Raw genomic sequence first — 19,985 nt, 5'->3', positions numbered from 1 at the left:
CTCTACCCTCGAAAACTGCTGCGATCCCCTATACTTGTGGGTTATCAGGTGTCTTGACGTAACTTATTCTGGTCCAGAATTCCAGCTGCCGGTATTCTCCCTCTTTGTGTAGACCTTGCATATTATGAGAGAAAAGGCATTAGAATTACTCCATAAAGCATTATTATGCATAAAAACATTATAAATAACAGTAGGAAAACATGATGCAAAATGGATGTTTTAGGTACCAGAGCCGCTTACCTCTGAGTTATGAGCCCACGCGTTTGTTCAACATGCCGGGGGCAGGCCCGAGTACACCGGGAGCATCGATTATACCCTAATTAACCTCTGATGTACCTGGGAGCAGGGTAGTGGCTCAACCTCATCGGTCAGACTCGGGACAGAGGGATGAGCCGGCTCCGACCCTCACCTTATACAAACACAACTGCATCATTTTTTGACACCACCAGGTCACTTCTCTAACCCGGTGGATAACATGGTAGCAGCGGCAACTCGACTTACTACACTTCCTATCACCAGTGAGTCGCCAATTGCGGTGGAAGCCCGAAACGCCATTGAACTTTTGCAGACGACAATTTCTCAACAGGATAATTATTCATATAGTCGGCATCGTGGGCACTCAACTCCGCTACCGAGCCGTAGCTACAGTCGACATGCTGAGTTGCCAGCGGTGTCTAGCAGTGAACGACGCCGTAACCTGCCCCAATATAACCCGCCTCGCAACACACATTTTGATGCCTAGGCAATTGTGAATGAGTCAAGGGCCCATCGCTAAGCGGAGGCAGCAAACCATGGGGCTTATCAACCGCCCCTGGTAACTCCTTCAACTTTGGTGGGAGCCCAGTCGAGCACCAGAACCATGGAAGTGTCGTGCCTAGTGCCAGCTTTACATAATGAGCGCATGCCTAAGGCTTTTAAGGGTCCTCGCAAAGTACCGAACTATACAACATATCTTGAGTCTGTGGCTTGGATCGAGAGCTATGAGCTGGCCATGGACATGTTGGTGTGCCAAGTATTTCACCATGATGTTGGAGGGGCCGGCTCGAACATGGTTTAAGAACCTCCCCCCCCCCCCAATTCTATGAACACCTGGGCAGAATTGAAGGAGCGCTTCATCAAGAATTTTCAAGGAACCTCCAAGCAACCGATGACAATTGTTAATTTGGAGCATTGTGTGCAACATGAACATGAGTCGGCCCATCATTGGGATCGCCGGGTGGCAAACATTATCCACTCCTCACATAGCATTGGGGTGGCTCAAGCTGTCTTGATCTTGAAGATAACTGTCATTTTTAACCTCTTGTGCAGAAGCTAGGGCGACTTAAACGCAAGTGCGCGGATATGGGCAATCTCATGGATGTACTTACCAAATATGCTGACTCTGAAGGTACGGAGGATCCTAGATCTGATGAGGATAAATCTAGTAAGGGCAAGAAAAATGGTGGTGGCAAGGGTCAGTAACAGAATGCCTCAATGCAGAATGGTAATCACAATAACCATGGTAATGGTGAAAATGCAAACACCCCAATGGCGGGTCAGATTTTGTGGCTAACACCAACACAGGGTTCAAAAATCAGCGCCGCAATGGCCGGCAGCCTTATAATGGGGGGAAACGCAAGATTATGAGGAGGCTCTTAATACACCCTGCCCTAAGCATAGTTATCCTAACAGGCCATCTACTCATGCTTAGAAGGATTGTTATATTATGCAGGAGTACAGGAAGCAGTCATTTCAACAGCATCATGGCAACGGTAATGGGCCGCCAGGAAAGTCAAGCTAAGGAGGTTTCCAGGGAGCCAGCTTTGGCGTGTTGGCGTCTCAAATTCTGGCTATCAGGGCCAAGGGAACCATGATGGTCATAATCATCAGTCTGGTCAAGGTAATCAGTAGCAGAATAACCAGTCAGGATATCAGAGTAACTCTAAGCAGCTCAACAGTGGCCAGTAACATGTTTTTACTACGAGTACTTTCAAGCGTGACCAGAAGGTCCATGCGCACACAATCAACATCGTTGAGCCGGCGGTGCCGTAGTATTTGAAGTGGTCTGAGCACGCGATAACTTGGAGCCGGGCGGATCACCCGCCCGTGTTGATAATCCAGTTCATCTAGCCCTTGTGGTGGCCCCTCAAGTGGGCGGTTACAAGTTCACAAAGGTACTTATGAATGATGGAATTATCATCAACATATTGTACTATGACACTTCTCAATGAATGAATTTGATAGAGAAGGATCTTAAGCCATCTTCCACTGTATTTCACGAAGTTGTTCCTGGAAAGTTAGCTTATCCTGTAGGGAAGATTCCTATGGAAGTGGCCTTTGGTGATGAGTATAACTACAGAGCAGAGACACTATGGTTTGAGTGGTAAGATCAAGAGTCTGTATCATGTGCCGTTTAGACGGTCGGCTTATGCTAAATTCATGGTTCGCCCTTGTTACATATATCTGTAACTTAAGATGCCAGGGCCACGCGGGACAATCAAGGTTCATGGGGATCGTAACGTAGCCTTGGAATGTGAAGAAGGAGATGTTGCTTATGCAGAGATGGCTTGTGCTGCTGAGGAGCTTAAGTTTTACAAAGACAATGTTGCCCGGCTGACAGGACCCCTCTAAAGAAATCCACCACTGAGAAGGACCATCTGCTCAAATTTCAGTCGGCAAAGGACACGAAGCAACTTGATTTTGTCCCTAGTGATTCTTCTCAGCAGTTCACCATTGGGATGGGGATCCATCCCTAATAGGAAAACGCTCTCATCGAGTTCATCCATGAGAATCGGGACATCTTTGCATGGAAACCTTCTGGCATGCCAGGTGTACCGAGAGAACTCGCTTAGCACCATCTTAATGTGAATCCTAAGATGAAACTTGTCTGACAGTTCCTCCATCATTTTAACGAGGAGAGGCGTAAAGCTATTGGAGAAGAGGTGGCCCTGCTTTTAGCTTTCGGGTTCGTAGTTGAAGTATTTTCACCATAAGTGGTTGGCTGATCCTATGCATGTGCTCAAGAAGAATGGCACTTGGCGCATGTGTGTTGATTACATAGATATCAACAAGGCTTGCCCAACTGGTCCATTTTCTCTCCCCTGTATCGACCAAATCATTGATGCAACATCGGGTTGTGAGAGCCTATGTTTCCCGGATGCTTATTCTAGTTATCATCAGATCAAGATGGTAGTTGAGGATCAGGAGAAACCAGCCTTTATCAAACCCTTTGGAGCTTTATGCTATGTTTCCATGCCTTTTGGGCTCAAGAGTGCCCAGGCAAGTTATCAACGTTGTGTTCAGAATTGCTTCACGGGTAGATTGGACGCAATGTTCATGCTTATGTGGACGACATTGTAGTTAAGTCAAGGAAGAAGGAAACCTTGCTTGATGATTTGAAGGAAACCTTTGACAATCTCTGAGTGTACAAAATGATGCTTAACCCAGCCAAATGTGTTTTCGGTTAACCTATGGAAAAATTGCTAGGTTTTCTGGTTTCAGAGAGGGGCATCGAAGCTAACCCAGAGAAGATCAATGTTATCACCTCTTGGTCTAATACGGCATGTATCAATGACGTTTAGCGCCAGGCAGGCCACATTGCAGCCTTGAGCCGGTTCATAAGCTACCTCGGTGAGAAGGTGATTCCCCTATACCAGGTGATGAAAAAGACTGATAATTTCATTGGGAGTGATGCTACTAATGAGTCTTTCGAGGCACTTAAGAAGCAGTTGGCTGAGCCGCCCATCTTGGCTGCTCCGATAGACAGAGAGCCTATTCTCCTATACATGGCACTAATAATAAAGTCGTAAGTGTGGGAGTTGTCATGGAGTACAAGGAGGCAGGGAAAGAATATCCAGTCCAGCGGCCGGTTTATTATCTCAGTGGTGTCTTAACGGAGTCCAAGCAAAGGTATCCACATTGGCGGAAATTGGTGTTTGGGGTGTTCATGTCTAGCCGCAAGTTGAAGCATTATTTCCTTGGGCATCCAATCACTGTGGTCAATTTGGCTCCTTTGGGAGATATCATTCAAAACAGATAAGCCATAGGTCGGGTTGCTAAGTGGGTAATTGAGCTTGGGCCACATCATCTGAAATATGTGCCCCTGACTGCCATCAAGTCTCAAGCTTTGGTGGATTTCATTAATGACTGGACAGGGTTAAAAACACCCGATGAAAGGCCGGACGATACACTTTGATGGGTCCATGCAGTTGGAAGGCTCGGGGGCTGGAGTTATTTTATCTTCCCCACGAGGTGAAATTTTTTGTTATGTCTTGAAGCTTATGTTTCCCTGTACTAACAATGCAGCTGAGTATGAAGCTTTTCTATAGGGGCTCTGCATGGCCAAGGAGATGAACTTGAGCCGGGTTAGATGCCTTGGTGACTCAGATCTCATGGGACAACGGGTTTTATGGACTTGGGACTCTAAAGACCCGCTCGGGGCAGCTTATCGTCAAGGAGTGACTAATATTGCTGGTCACTTCAAAGGTTATCAAGTGGATCACATAGATTGGCGGCATAATGAGGCGGCTGATGCTTTGTCTCGGTTGGGTTCTCAGCAGAAGCCGGTTCCCCCCAATGTGTTCATTGATGTGCTGCATAATCCTTTTGTCAAGTTACCTTCAGAAGAGGACCTTGATATCCCTGATCCGGAAGGGCAGTTGATGGCGGATCTACGTGCTATTCCAGATTGGATGATGCCTTATCTGGTTTATCTGACTCGGGTTGAGCTTCCAGAAGATGAAATGTTGGCCCGACAGATCATCCGACGGTCTAAATCCATGACGATTGTCAATGGCGAGTTACACAGGTGCATGTGTGATGGGCGTGTTTCAACACTATGTTTCCCCTGAGGAAGGTCGTGAGATTCTCCAGGAAATTAATGAAGGAGATTGTAGTCATCATGCTGGGTCAAGATCTCTAGAGGCCAAGGCTTTTGGCATGGTTTTTACTGGTTGACGGCTCATGCTGAAGCAGAGGATATTGTCTGCAAGTGTGACGGTTGCCAAAAGTTTGCATGACAAGCTCATGTGCCGGCTCAAGAACTGCGAATGATCCCAATAACTTGGTTGTTTGCAGTCTGGGGGCTTGATATGGTTGGGCCATTCAAGAGATCTCAAGATAAAAAGACTCACCTTTTGGTTGCAGTTGATAAGTTCACCAAGTGGTTTAAGCAGAGCCAGTGAGCAATTGCGAGGCAGGGACTGCAATTTAGTTTGTGAAAAAATTGATCTTCCGCTTTGGTTATCCTCATAGTAATCACTGATAATGGGACAAACATGTCTAAAGGTGCTATGAAAGAATTCTGTCAGAAGGAACACATCCGGCTTGATGTTTGATCTGTGGCTCATCCATAGTCCAATGGCCAGGCCGAGTGTTAACCAAGAGATCTTATGAAGGATCAAGCCTCAATTTATGGTTCCCTTGGAACGTACTCCGGGTTGTTGGGTTCAAGAGCTTCTAGTAGTTCTTTGGAGCATAAGGACTACCCCCAACAGATCAACGGGCTACACGCCGTTCTTTATGGTTTACGGTGTAGAGGCGGTTCTTCCAAGTGATATCCGTCATGACTCGCCCCGTGTGGCGGCTTGCATTGAAGAAGATAGTGAGATGGCTCATCAAAATGCTCTAGATGCCTTGGAAGAAGAACATGATCTCGCAACGGCTCAATCTGCAATTTCTCAGCAACACCTACATCGCTATCACAACCGTAGAGTTCGAAGCCGCACTTTCCAGGAGGGCATGATACGTCTCCAACGTATCTATAATTTACGAAGTATTCATGCCATGTTTACAACAATTTTATATGGTTTTGGTATGATTTGAATGGAACTAACCCGGACTAATGTTGTTTTCAGCACAACTATCGTGCTATTGTTTTTTGTGTAGAAATAAAAGTTCTCCAAATGCAGCGAAACTTTTTGATGATTTTTTGGAACAAAAGAGGCACTAGAAGCTTCATGGGATGACCCGAAGGTTAAGGAGGTGAGCACTACCCACCAGGGCGTACCTGGTGCCTTGCCCGTGTGCTGGTGTCTCATGGGCCCCTCGAAGCCCATCTTCATGCGAAACCAATGCCAAAAAATCCTATAAATACATAAACCCCCAAAAGTAACCCTAGATCAGAAGTTCCGCCGCCGCAAGCCTCTGTAGCCATGAAAACCCAATCCAGACCCTGTTCCGGCACTCTCCTAGAGGGGAAACCGGCGGCCATCTTCATCATCCCGACGGCTGATGTCTACTACGCAACTTTATTCATGTAGACACATGTTGGGCCTCCAATCGTAGAGTTTTGTAGGATAGTAGCACTTTTCCCTCAAGTGGATGACCTAAGGTTTATCAATCCGTGGGTGGCGTATGATGACTATGGTCTCTCACAAACAATCCTGCAACCAAATAATAAAAAGTATCTTGTATCCCCAACACACCAAATACAATGATACGAAATATTCAAAAAAAATAGAATGATACTTTGTATAGGTGCACTAGTTCGGCGAAGAGATGGTGATACAAGTGTTATATGGATAGTAGATATTGACTTTTGTAATAAGAACAATAAAAACAGCAAGGCAGCAAGTAACAAAAGTGAACACAAACGGTATTGCAATGCTTGAAAATGAGGCCCAGGGTCCGTACTTCCGCTAGTGCAATCTCTCAACAACGCTAATATAATTGGATCATATAACCATCCTTCAACGTGCGGTGAAGAATCACTCAAAAGTTCCTATCTAGCGGAGAACATAAGAAGAAATTGTTTGTAGCTATTATTTCTGATCGATCTATCCAAGAGTTCGTACTAAAATAACTCCAAGTTATTCTTTCTAATCGATCTATCAAGAGTTCATACTAAAATAACACTAAGTTATTCTTTCTGATCGACATATCAAGACTTCGTACTAAAATAACACCAAAGCAAATTCAGATTCATAATACTCAATCCAACACAAAGAACCTCAAAGAGTGCCCCAAGATTTCTACTGGAGAATCAAAAGACGAGAATGTGCATCAACCCCTATGCATAGATTACCCCAATGTCACATTGGGATTCCGTGAGTTGAGTGCCAAAACACATATCAAGTGAATCAATATGATACCCCATCGTCACCACGGGTATGCATAGCAAGACATACATCAACTGCTCTCAAATCCATAAAAGTATTCAATCCGATAAAACAAAATCTTAGAGGGAAAACTCAATTCACAACAAGATAGAGAGGGGAAAACACCATATGATCTGACTATATTAACAAATTATGCGATACATCATGATCGTGACATCTCAAGAACACGAGAGCGAGAGATTAAACACATAGCTACTGGTACAAACCCTCAGGCCTGAGAGTGTACTACTCCCTCCTCACCATGGCGGCCGCCGGGATGATGAAGATGGCCATCGGTTATGATTTCCCCCTCTGGCAAAGTGCTGGAACGGGGTCTAGATTGGTTTCTCATGGATACATAGGCTTGCAGCGGCGAAACATCTGATCTAGGGTCTCTGCGAGGGTTTTTGGAATATTTGACGATTTATAGGGCGAAGAGGGGGTGCTGGAGGCCACCACGTGGGAACAACCCACCAGGGCGCGCCTGGGCGCCCAGGCATGCCCTAGTTTGTTGTGCCCCCCTCAGGGCACCCCTTTGGTACTTCTCTGGCTCATCCTGGGTGTTCTGGTCCATAAAAATTATCCAAAAAGTTTCACTGCATTTGGACTCCGTTTGGTATTGATTTTCTACGATGTAAAACACAAGCAAAAATAGCAACTGGCACTGGTGAAAGTGCAACTATCCCTAGGTGGTTTTGGTAATTCATAACAACATATAGCTCATTGAGCTAATGCTATTTCAAGATGACTATTTCAGGAAAGCTCAATGATTGGCATGGCATGGATGTGAAAGTGGAACCCTCAAAATGCTAAGGACAAAGGATTGGCTCAAGCTCAAAATCTCAAGACTCTTCATTTTATATTTTAGTGATCCAAGATCACATTGAGTCTTTAGGAAAAGCCAATACTATCAAGGAGGGATGAGGTGTTGCTTAATGAGCCTCTTGCTTCATGTGCTTAGTGATATGCTCCAAAACCCTCAACTACTTTTCCATATCCACATATGACCTAAACCCTAAGCCAAACTCGGTCCTACCGATTCTTTCTATCCGGCGCCACCGAGTTTCACTTGTCATAAGCCACTGCCAAACCCTAGCAATTCAGTTCTACCAATAGGGATCTCGGTCTCACCGAGATGGGATTGCAAACTCTCTGTTTCCTTTATGTAACTTTTCGGTCTCACCGAAAGAGCAAATCGGTCCCACCGAGTTTACCTGACCAACTCTCTGGTTAGCTTATTACCAAACTCGGTCTCACCGAGTTTGTGTAATCGGTCTCACCGAGATTACGTTATGCCCAAACCCTAACCATATCGGTCCTACCGAGTTGCATGTCAGTCCCACCGAAAATCTCTAACGGTCACTAGGTTTACCTTTTCGGTCCGACCGAGTTTGTTGATTCGGTCCCACCGAGATTGGAAAACTGTGTGTAATGGTTGGATTTTGTGTGGAGGCTATATATACCCCTCCACCTCCTCTTCATTCCTGGAGAGAGCCATCAGAACACATACACAATTCCAACTCATATGTTCTGAGAGAGAACCACCTACTCATGTGTTGAGACCAAGATATTCCATTCCTACCATATGAATCTTGATCTCTAGCCTTCCCCAAGTTGCTTTCCACTCAAATCTTCTTTCCACAAAATCCAAATCCTATGAGAGAGAGTTGAGTGTTGGGGAGACTATCATTTGAAGCACAAGAGCAAGGAGTTCATCATCAACACACCATTTGTTACTTCTTGGAGAGTGGTGTCTCCTAGATTGGCTAGGTGTCACTTGGGAGCCTCCGACAAGATTGTGGAGTTGAACCAAGGGGTTTGTAAGGGCAAGGAGATCGCCTACTTCGTGAAGATCTACCGCTAGTGAGGCAAGTCCTTCGTGGGCGATGGCCATGGTGGGATAGACAAACTTGCTACTTCGTGGGTGGAGCCCTCCGTGGACTCGCGCGACCGTTACCCTTCGTGGGTTGAAGTCTCCATCAACGTGGATGTAGGATAGCACCACCTATCCGAACCACGGGAAAAACATCCGTGTCTCCAATTGCGTTTGAATTCTCCAAACCCTTCCCTTTACATTCTTGCAAGTTGCATGCTTTACTTTCCGCTGCCAATATACTCTTTGCATGCTTGCTTGAATTGTGTGATGATTGCTTGACTTGTCCTACAATAGCTAAAATCTGCCAAGAACTAAAATTGGGAAAATGTTAAGTTTTTATTTGGTCAAGTAGTCTAATCATCCCCCCTTCTAGACATACTTTCGATCCTACAAGTGGTATCAGAGCTTTGGTCTCCATTTGCTTTGATCCCCATAGCTTTTGGTGGTCATAGCCTTGGTTTCACAACCTAGGAGAGTATGGCGTCTAGCGAGGGAAATTATCACCATAGAGGTCCTTACTTTGATGGTACTAATTTTGCTAGTTGGAAGCATAAAATGAAAATGCATATTCTTGGACATAACCCCGCCGTTTGGGCTATTGTGTGTGTTGGTTTGCAAGGTGACTTCTTTGATGGGAAAGAACCAAACCGTGAAGCTACCGCGGATGAGTTGAAGATGTTGCAATACAATGCTCAAGCTTGTGATATTCTCTTCAACGGATTGTGCCCCGAAGAATTCAACAAAATCAGCCGTCTTGAGAATGCAAAGGAAATTTGGGACACTTTGATTGATATGCACAAAGGTACCGACTCCGTCAAGGAATCCAAGTTGGATGTGCTTCAAAGTCAACTTGACAAGTTCAAAATGAAGGATGGTGAAGGTGTCGCTGAGATGTACTCTAGGCTTGCTCTCATCACAAATGAGATTGTCGGCTTAGGAAGTGAAGAGATGACCGATAGATTCATCATCAAGAAGATTCTAAGAGCCTTGGATGGAAAATATGATACTATGTGCACATTGATCCAAATGATGCCCAATTACAAAGATCTCAAGCCAACGGAGGTGATTGGAAGAATTGTTGCTCATGAGATGTCACTTAAGGATAAAGAGGAACTTCACAACAAATCAAGTGGTGCCTACAAAGCCTCATGTGAAGCCCCTACAATATCAAGTGAGAAACAAAACTTCAATGAAGAATTGAGCTTAATGGTGAAGAACTTCAACAAGTTCTACAAGAGTAGAAGCAAAGATAGAAGCTTCAAGTCAAGGTCCTACAATGACAAAAGATCTTCTAGTCGAGAGCGAAACTGCTACAGTTGTGGAAGACACGGACACTATTCCAATGAGTGTACGGCTCCCTACAAGAGAAGAGAAGATTCTCCAAAAAGAAGAAGCAAAGAATCACCACCAAGAGAGAGAAGGAGTAGAGATGATCGTTATGAACGAATATACTCACGGAGAAGCAAGGATTCGGAAAGGAAGGAAAAATCATCAAGGAGCTACACAAAACGAAGACATCAAGCTCATGTTGGTGAATGGGTATCCGGCTCCGACTCCGACAGCCACTCCGAGAGAAGTTATCACTCCGACTCCGAAGATACTCAAGATGAAGGTGTTGCCGGTCTAGCACTTGTGTCAACCAACTCCCACGACATATTTGACTCACCAAATGAAGGAATTGGAAGATGCTTCATGGCCAAAGGTCCTAAGGTAACACACCCCGAGTATGTTGATTTCAATAGTGATGAAGATGACTTGTTAGGTGATGATTTGCTTGTTGACAACTCTAGTGATGAATACTATGATGAAACGTCAATTAATCATGCTAATCAAGATAAAATGAATGGCAATGACAAGGAGAAGATTGGGGCTCTAACTAAAGAACTAAACACTCTTAAGTTAGCTCATGAAACTATCTTCGAAGATCATCAAGAACTTTTAAGAGCTCATGAGAAATTACGCTTTGAAAAGCTCAATCTTGAGCAAGAGCATGAGTTCTTAAAAGCAATCAATGATGATCTCCGCAAGAAAAGTTCTTCTTACATTGCCAAGCGTTTACTCTTATCCACTTACATGCCTCAAGTCAAATCTAGTAACAAGAACAAGAAAGATTCTTCCTCTAGCAGTAACAATGATCATGCTAAATCCAATATTGTTGCTTCGAGTAGTTCTCTTGATTCCACTAATGATTCTCTTAGCCAAGTTACACTTGAGCAAGAAAATAGCTTATTGAAGGGAATTAAGAGAAAGGAGTGTACAAAAGCCTTGCCGGGAGTAAGCAATTCGAGGAAATTGTGCGCAAGCAAGGAATGCACCGGAAGAATCAAGGTGTTGGTTTTGAACGAAAATTCAATGCCAATGGAGTTAAGTGGGAAGAAGATCAATACCCCAAGACAAAGTTTGTTCCTCAACAAGATAAGTATGATACTTCTTTCAAGGGGACACAAGCTCAGGATGATCTTCCACCACAAGACTACAAGCAAAAAGGCAAGGACAAGCTTCAAGAGGAAATTGATGCATTTGAAGAAGCTCCTAAGACCTTAGTCAAGTGGATTCCCAAGACTACTTCAAGTTCCACTTCATCAAGTACGACTACAACTCCAAGGATTCCCATCAAGATGGTGTGGATCCAAAAGAAGAAGAACTAGATAGTTCTTGAGGGTGACTCCGCCAACATACTTCACTCTTATCATTTTGGCAAGAACAAGTGCAATCAACTTCCACATCTTGCACTAGTTCAAGGAGTCCCAAACCCTCTTGTTGGTAAGACAAGGGACAAGGTAACCTAAAAGTTTTCATGGACATCATCTTGTGTGTGCATCACTCTATGTCTATGGATATCCTTGTTTCTTCCTTGTGGGACTAACCCATGTAGGTATTGAAAGTGCAATTCACTCAAATGGATAGCTCCAAGTGATCTACATCAACATTGAGCATCCATATCTTCAACATGTACATGAAGTCATCATCGACAAAACCCGAGGTTAGTTCATCCCTCTAAGGGGGGATATCACATCTAGGGGGAGCTTTACTCTAAGACTTGAGCTAAAGCAACTCTAAAGATGTGAACACAACAATGCTTTATGTAAAAGTGGTAACCCCACTTGAGCTTAAACGATGAGTATGACCTATGATCAAGTGTTCTCACTTGACTCCTAAGTCAATATACTCATATATAGATGACCTTGTCATCGCAAATTGCTTGATAGATGCTAGAATTGGTTGTGCATGCCTTGTCACATATTTCATTTGCCATCTTATTGTGTGAGCATGCTGGTTGCATATTTTACTCATTTGAGGACATCCACTTGTTGTTTTGATTGTTTGGTTTTATTTCCTTTTGCCAAGTGGATGGACAAGAATGCCTAAGAACCTCCTCTAGCTATCTATGCTTTTCTCGTCTCAAACTCTATTCATGCTACATCACAAAATTTGATCAAGTCAGATTCGAACCACTCTGTGTGAGGAGCGCTCGGAGTCCCCGATTTGTCATAGACTTAAACTTCCAAAACCTCTTTATGATTCTCGGTCTGACCGATACCCTACTTTCGGTCCTACCGAGATCATTAAGTTGATCTAGGTTTTCGATCTCGGTGCAACCGATTTGAACCATTCGGTCACACCGAGTTGCAACAACTGTATATAGTTTTGCATCTCGGTGCCACCGAGTTGTTCCACTCAGTCACACCGACAGGGTCGGGCTATATATAGTCACGGGCAAAAATTTGGAAATTTCTTTGAACCCCTTCGCCCGCGCGATAGCCTGCTCTGCCAACTTGGTCTCCGGATCGTCTCCTCGCCGCCAGCCGCCTCCAGTCGCTGGTCTCCGTCGCCGTCAACGGAAATTCAACCCCACCATTGCCGCCGTAGCGAGTCTCCGCCGAACTAGGGTATGGACTCGATCTTTGTGCTATTCCCCAATCCGATTCTTAGCACATTGTGATCATCATGATTCTTGCCACGTTTGTTAAACTTCTATCCAGTCAATGAACTCGTAGATTAGGTTTAATTCGAAAATTTTAGGGTTAGGTTTCCGCCGAAACCATCTCGGACCCACCGAGTTGAAAAACTCGGTCCCACCGATTTGGCTTATGCCATTGCACAAGTGAGACTCGGTTTGACCGATTTTGGAACTGTGTGAAACCCTAGCAGTCTCGGTGCCACCGAACTGTGACTCGGTCTGATCGAGTTCACTAGTTTAGGTGCCAAAACTGCTTCGGTATCACCGAGTTTAGAAATCGGTAGATCCGAGATGCTTTCAGTGGGAAACTAAAACTAAGTTTTTCTATTATTCTTTTGCAAAAATCTCTGCATTTTGTGATGCTTATCCACTCTATCTCATCTATAACCTATTCACAGGGGCAGCAGTCAGAGTTTGCATCATGTCAGACCAAAGTGATAGCCAGAACTTGTCAGAGCAGCAAGTGTAGATGAGTGAGGGCACTAGTCCCTCAAGTTCCTCAGATGATGGCAGCAGGAGCACCCCTAGCAATCTGCCTAAAGCTACCACAAGACAGATAAAGAAGAGAACCTCAGACTCAGAAGATGAGGATTATGTGGCAGAAGAGGAAGCAACTTCCAAGAGAGTTGAGCCAGCACAGGGCATAAAACCAGGGATGAAGATCAAAAGGCCAGCAGGCAGGCAGCCTATGTCAAAGGCCAGAGCTTCAACTGAGAAGCCCACTCCCATTGAGCCAGTTGCTGCTGAAGGCGAGGAAGGAGAAAGCTGCCAAGATGCCTACTCAAGAGGAGGCATCTGAATATTTCCTGAAAACCAAACAAGAGCAGCTTGGTTACTTGATTGCATCCACCCTGCAGATTGAGCAAGGACTAGCCACCCTAACTCAGAACCAGGCAAGCTTAGAAAGGATGATGGAACAAAAGTTCTATGACTTGGATGTCAAAGTGACAGAGATTCAGACTGCAGTGGAGCAGCTCCAGGATGACATGCAGGAGAGGAGAGGCAGGACTACAACTGATGCCTTTGCCAGAGTGCCACGAGGTCTGAGGTCGTCTGCAGTGCCTTTTGCTGACCCCAGAGCCACCACATCTGCACCAGCTACAGCCTCAGTTCCACCAGCTCCAGCGTCCACTTCAGCCTCGATTCCGACCACGTCTACAGAAGGCTTCGTCCTTGGAGTGCTCCGGACTCCACCACCACCTGAAGATCAAGCCTGAGTGTTGACTTAGCACTATGCATTTTCTAGGAACTTTTTGGTAACTTGTTGCCAAAGGGGGAGAAAATGTATAGATCATAGGCTTCGAGAGAGAGTGTTGCTTTTATTCTCTCTTGTTTTATTTGGTGGTTTTTCGAACTTTGTTTGCTTTTGTGTGAGATACTATGTCATTGCTCGTGAGACATTGATGATCATGTGTTTGATCATAAGCTACACTTAATGTTTGCTTAATATTATCATCTTATCTATCTTATGTGATCATTCACTATTCTTGGTGATGAGTGCATGTATTTCATTCTTATCATTTTAAGTGCTCCACCAAGATGTATGTGACATGGAAGAGTAACCCATGACTCTAACTCTTTGTGCATTTGCAGTCCAAAGCAAATTTTAAATATGCACAAATTTAGGGGGAGCTCTTACTTGTCACATACTTCTCAAAGCGACGTTATATTTCATGCTTATTATCATTTGTTGAAGCTTTGATCTATATGTTGTCATCAATTACCAAAAAGGGGGAGATTGAAAGTGCAACTATCCCTAGGTGGTTTTGTTAATTCATAACAACATATAGCTCATTAAGCTAATGCTATTTCAAGATGACTATTTCAGGAAAGCTCAATGATTGGCATGGCATGGATGTGAAAGTGGAACCCTCAAAATGCTAAGGACAAAGGATTGGCTCAAGCTCAAAAGCTCAAGACTCTTCATTTTATATTTTGGTGATCCAAGATCACATTGAGTCTTTAGGAAAATCCAATACTATCAAGGAGGGATGAGGTGTTGCTTAATGAGCCTCTTGCTTCATGTGCTTAGTGATATGCTCCAAAACCCTCAACTACTTTTCCATATCCACATATGACCTAAACCATAAGCCAAACTCGGTCCTACCGATTCTTTCTATCCGGCGCCACCGAGTTTCACTTGTCATAAGCCACTGCCAAACCCTAGCAATTCGGTTCTACCGATAGGGATCTCGGTCTCACCGAGATGGGATTGCAAACTCTCTGTTTCCTTTTTGTAACTTTCCGGTCTCACCGAAAGAGCAAATCGGTCCCACCGAGTTTACCTGACCAACTCTCTGGTTAGCTTATTACCAAACTCGGTCTCACCGAGTTTGTGTAATCGGTCTCACCGAGATTACGTTATGCCCAAACCCTAACCATATCGGTCCTACCGAGTTGCATGTCAGTCCCACCGAAAATCTCTAACGGTCACTAGGTTTACCTTTTCGGTCCGACCGAGTTTGTTGATTCGGTCCCACCGAGATTGGAAAACTGTGTGTAACGGTTGGATTTTGTGTGGAGGCTATATATACCCCTCCACCTCCTCTTCATTCGTGGAGAGAGCCATCAGAACACATACACAATTCCAACTCATATGTTCTGAGAGAGAACCACATACTCATGTGTTGAGACCAAGATATTTCATTCCTACCATATGAATCTTGATCTCGAGCCTTCCCCAAGTTGCTTTCCACTCAAATCTTCCTTCCACAAAATCCAAATCCTATGAGAGAGAGTTGAGTGTTGGGAAGACTATCATTTGAAGCACAAGAGCAAGGAGTTCATCATCAACACACCATTTGTTACTTCTTGGAGAGTGGTGTCTCCTAGATTGGCTAGGTGTCACTTGGGAGCCTCCGACAAGATTGTGGAGTTGAACCAAGGAGTTTGTAAGGGCAAGGAGATCGCCTACTTCGTGAAGATCTACCGCTAGTGAGGCAAGTCCTTCGTGGGCGATGGCCATGGTGGGATAGACAAGGTTGCTACTTCGTGGACCCTTCGTGGGTGGAGCCCTCCGTGGACTCGGGCGACCGTTACCCTTCGTGGGTTGAAGTCTCCATCAACGTGGATGTAGGATAGGACCACCTATCCGAACCACGGGAAAAACATCTGTGTCTCCAATTGCGTTTGAATTCTCCAAACCCTTCCCTTTACATTCTTGCAAGTTGCATGCTTTACTTTCCGCTGCCAATATACTCTTTGCATGCTTGCTTGAATTGTGTGATGATTGCTTGACTTGTCCTACAATAGCTAAAATCTGCCAGGAACTAAAATTGGGAAAAGGTTAAGTTTTTATTTGGTCAAGTAGTCTAATCACCCCCCCCCCTTCTAGACATACTTTCGATCCTACAACTGGCCACTATGTCAATAGGTTAGTCCCAAAAAATGATATAAAGTTTGCTATAGAATGATTGTAAAACATCCAATAATGATAATATAATACAATGAATATGTCATAAATTATAGATACGTTGGAGACGTATCAGCGACCACCATGATGAGGAGGGAGTAGTCCACCCTCGGGGATGAGGGTTTGTACTAGTAGCTACGTGTTTAATCTCTCTCTCTCTCTCTCTCTTGTGTTCTTGAGTTGGCACGATCATGATGTATCGCGAGCTTTGTTAATATAGTTGGATCATATGGTGTTTTCCCCTCTCTATCTTTTTGTGATGAACTGAGTTTTCCCTTTAAGATTTCATTTTATTGGATTGAATACTTTTATGGATTTGAGAGCACTTGATGTATCTTGCTATGAATACCCGTGGTGACAATGGGGTATCATATTGATTCACTTGATATATGTTTTGGCACTCAACTCACGGATTGCTGAGGTGACATTAGGGTAATCTATGCATAGGGGTTGATGCACATTTTTGTCCTTGCTTATTTGATGGAAATCTTGGGGCACTCTTTGAGGTTCTTTGGTTGGATTGAGTATTATGAATCTGAAATTGTTTGATGTATATCGTATAATCAACTCACGGATACTCTAGGTGACATTGGAGTATCTAGGTGACATTAGAGTTGGTTGATGTGTATCATATGGTGTTATTTTAGTACGAACTCTTAGATAGATCGATCGGAAAGGATAATTTGTGGTTATTTTAGTACTAACTCTTGGATATATTGATCAAAAAGAATAGCTTTGAGGTCATTTCGTACCCTACAAAGAAATTCTTCTTGTGTTCTACTCTAGATAAGAACTTTGGAATGATTCTTCATCGCACGTTGAGGGATGGTTATATGATCCAATTATATTAGCATTGCTGAGAGATTGCACTAGCAAAAGTATGGACCTAGGCCTCATTTTCAATCATTGCAATACCGTTTGTGCTCACTTTTGTTACTTGCTACCTTGTTGTTTTTTATTGTTCCTATTACAAAAATCAATATCTATTATCATTACTACACTTGTATCACCATCTCTTCGCCGAACTAGTGCACTTATACAGATTACCATTGTATTTGGTGTGTTGGGGACACAAGAGACTTTTATTATTTGGTTGCAGGGTTGTTTGAGAGAGACCATCTTCATCCTATGCCCTACAAAACTCTGCGCTTGGAGGCCCAACACGAGTCTAGAAGAATAAAGTTGCGCAATCGACATAAAGCTTTTTTCTGGCGCCGTTTCCGGGGAGGTGACTGCTTGAAGGTATATCTTTAGATCTTGCAATTGAATCTTTTAGTTTATTTTTTATCACTAGTTTGGTTTATAAAAGAAAACTACAAAAAAAGGAATTGAGGTGGTCTCATATTATTCATCTTTATCATGTCTTTCTTGAAAATGATGGAAAGGAAAATTGTACTCAATTGATAGAAGAAGAATTCAATAAAATGTTTGGCATAAATGATGAGCATGATTGCAATGTTGTTAGTATGAATTCTTTGAATATCCATGATGCTAACAATATGCAATGCCATAAGCTTGGGGATGTTATGTTTGATGAAGATGATATTTTTAGTCCCCCATGTTTTGATGAGAAATTTTATTATGATGAAAGCATGGCTCCTATTTATGATGATTATATTGATGAAAGTGGGTTTGGAAGAGTGTCAACTCGAGATACTGATGATCCCACTACTTTTGAGGGTGTTGAATCTTATTATAATGATAAAAGTGGATTTGGAGAGGTCGATGAATCCACTATTTTGGAAGAGGTTTCAATTGATTATGACAACGAAGTTGCTACCTATGATGATTATGGTGATGACATGTATGCTATATTGAATGGTGATAACCATGAAACTTTTCATCATGATTTTAGTTTTCAATCACATGATAGTTATTTTTTGAGTTTTCTCCCACTACCATTCATGAGAATAAATTTGCTTATGTAGAGAGTAGTAAAATTTCTATGCTTGTGGATCATTAAAAGAGTGCTTTATGTGATGGTTATATTGTTGAATTCATTCATGATGCTACTAAAAATTATTATGAGAGAGGATCATATGCTTGTAGATATTGCAATAATATCAAGTTTCCTCTCTATGTGTTGAAAATCTTGAAGTTATGCTTGTTTTACCTTCCTATGCTAGTTGATTCTTGTTCCCATAAATTGTTTTATCAAAAAATCCCTATGAATAGGAAGTGGGTTAGGATTAAATGTGCTAGTCATATGTTTCAAGATTCTCTTGTTTTGTTTCAATTCTTACTTTTATGCTAACACCATTGAAATCATCATGTCTAGCTAAAAGGCATTAAAGAAAAGCGCTTGTTGGGAGACAACCCAACACTTATACCTACTGTTTTTGTGTGTTCACACGATTAAGCTACTGTAGTAATCATGTTTTATAGCTTTTCTTTCAATAAAGTGCCAAGTAAAGCCTTTGGGATAGTGTGGATGATAGTTGACTTGATTCTGTGCAAAACCAGAAACTTTTTCTTCCAGTAAAATAATTTTTTTAATTCATAGTAACGTGATAAAATTCTGAAATTTTTACAGGGGATTGATATACAAATTTCCTAAGTTGTCCTAATTTTTCAGAATTTTTGGATAACATAAGTATGGTCATTGTCCAGATCATTACAGATTGTTCTGTTTTTTGACAGATTCTGTTTTCAATGCATAGTTTGCTTGTTTTAGTGTTTCCATAGCTTATATTAAATGATATATATTGTGGAGATGATAGAGTACAGTAGGCATTGTGTGGAAACAATTATGAATCTTGTCTTTGACAGTACCAAATTTAATGGTTTGCTCTTTATCATACTGACCTATATCATGAAGTTCCGTTAAGTTTTGTGTGATTGAAATTTTCAAGTTTTGTGTGAGATATCGATATGAGGAGAATAAGGAGTGAAAATACCCTAATCTTAGGTATTCCCAAGTCACCCCCAAGGTAATATTCAAGGAATATCCAAGCAACTAAGCTTGGGGATGCCCCGGAAGGTATCCCCTCTTTCGTCTTCAACATTATCGGTAACCTCACTTGGAGCTATATTTTTATTCGTCACATGATATGTGCTTGGAGCATCATTTTCTTTTGTTTTTATTTGCTTGATTTCATTTAGAATAATGTTTTGCATCTTTCATTTCAATGAAAAAGTCAAGTATAGCCTTTACCATGCTTGTTTTGCAAGTCTACATGTTGCTTTTTAAAAATAGAAAGTTTTCCAACATTGTCTGAATTCTTATGGAAAGTTAGAATGTGATAAAATCTTGAAATTTTTACACAACAAGCTAAAACAAATTTTCTACAGTGTGGTAACTTTTGAGAATTTTTGGAGTTAAATAAGTATGAATCTTCTTGCATTCTTTACAAACGGTCATGTTTGACAGACTGCTGTTATGTTTGCGTGTTTAATGACTCTATTTGAGGATAGGAGTATTAAATATGCGGAGGCATTTAGTATGCAATGTTAAATAATAATTTTGGTGATTTTCTACAGTAGAGAATGATAATATTATTGCATTGATTTATACTAACTTATCTCGCGACTTCTTGTTGAGTTTTGTGTGGATGAAGTTTTTAAGATTTAGGGAAACTGTGATAATTAAGGAGACCCAAAAGCTCAAGCTTGGGGATTCCCAAGGCATTCTAAGATAATATTTCAAGAAGTCTCAAGAAT

The sequence above is a fragment of the Triticum aestivum genome, chromosome 4A (genome assembly GCF_018294505.1).
Source record: "Triticum aestivum cultivar Chinese Spring chromosome 4A, IWGSC CS RefSeq v2.1, whole genome shotgun sequence".
NCBI lineage: Eukaryota > Viridiplantae > Streptophyta > Magnoliopsida > Poales > Poaceae > Triticum > Triticum aestivum.
The sequence above is the reverse complement of the archived record's forward strand: the minus strand, read 5'-3'. Positions refer to the sequence as shown.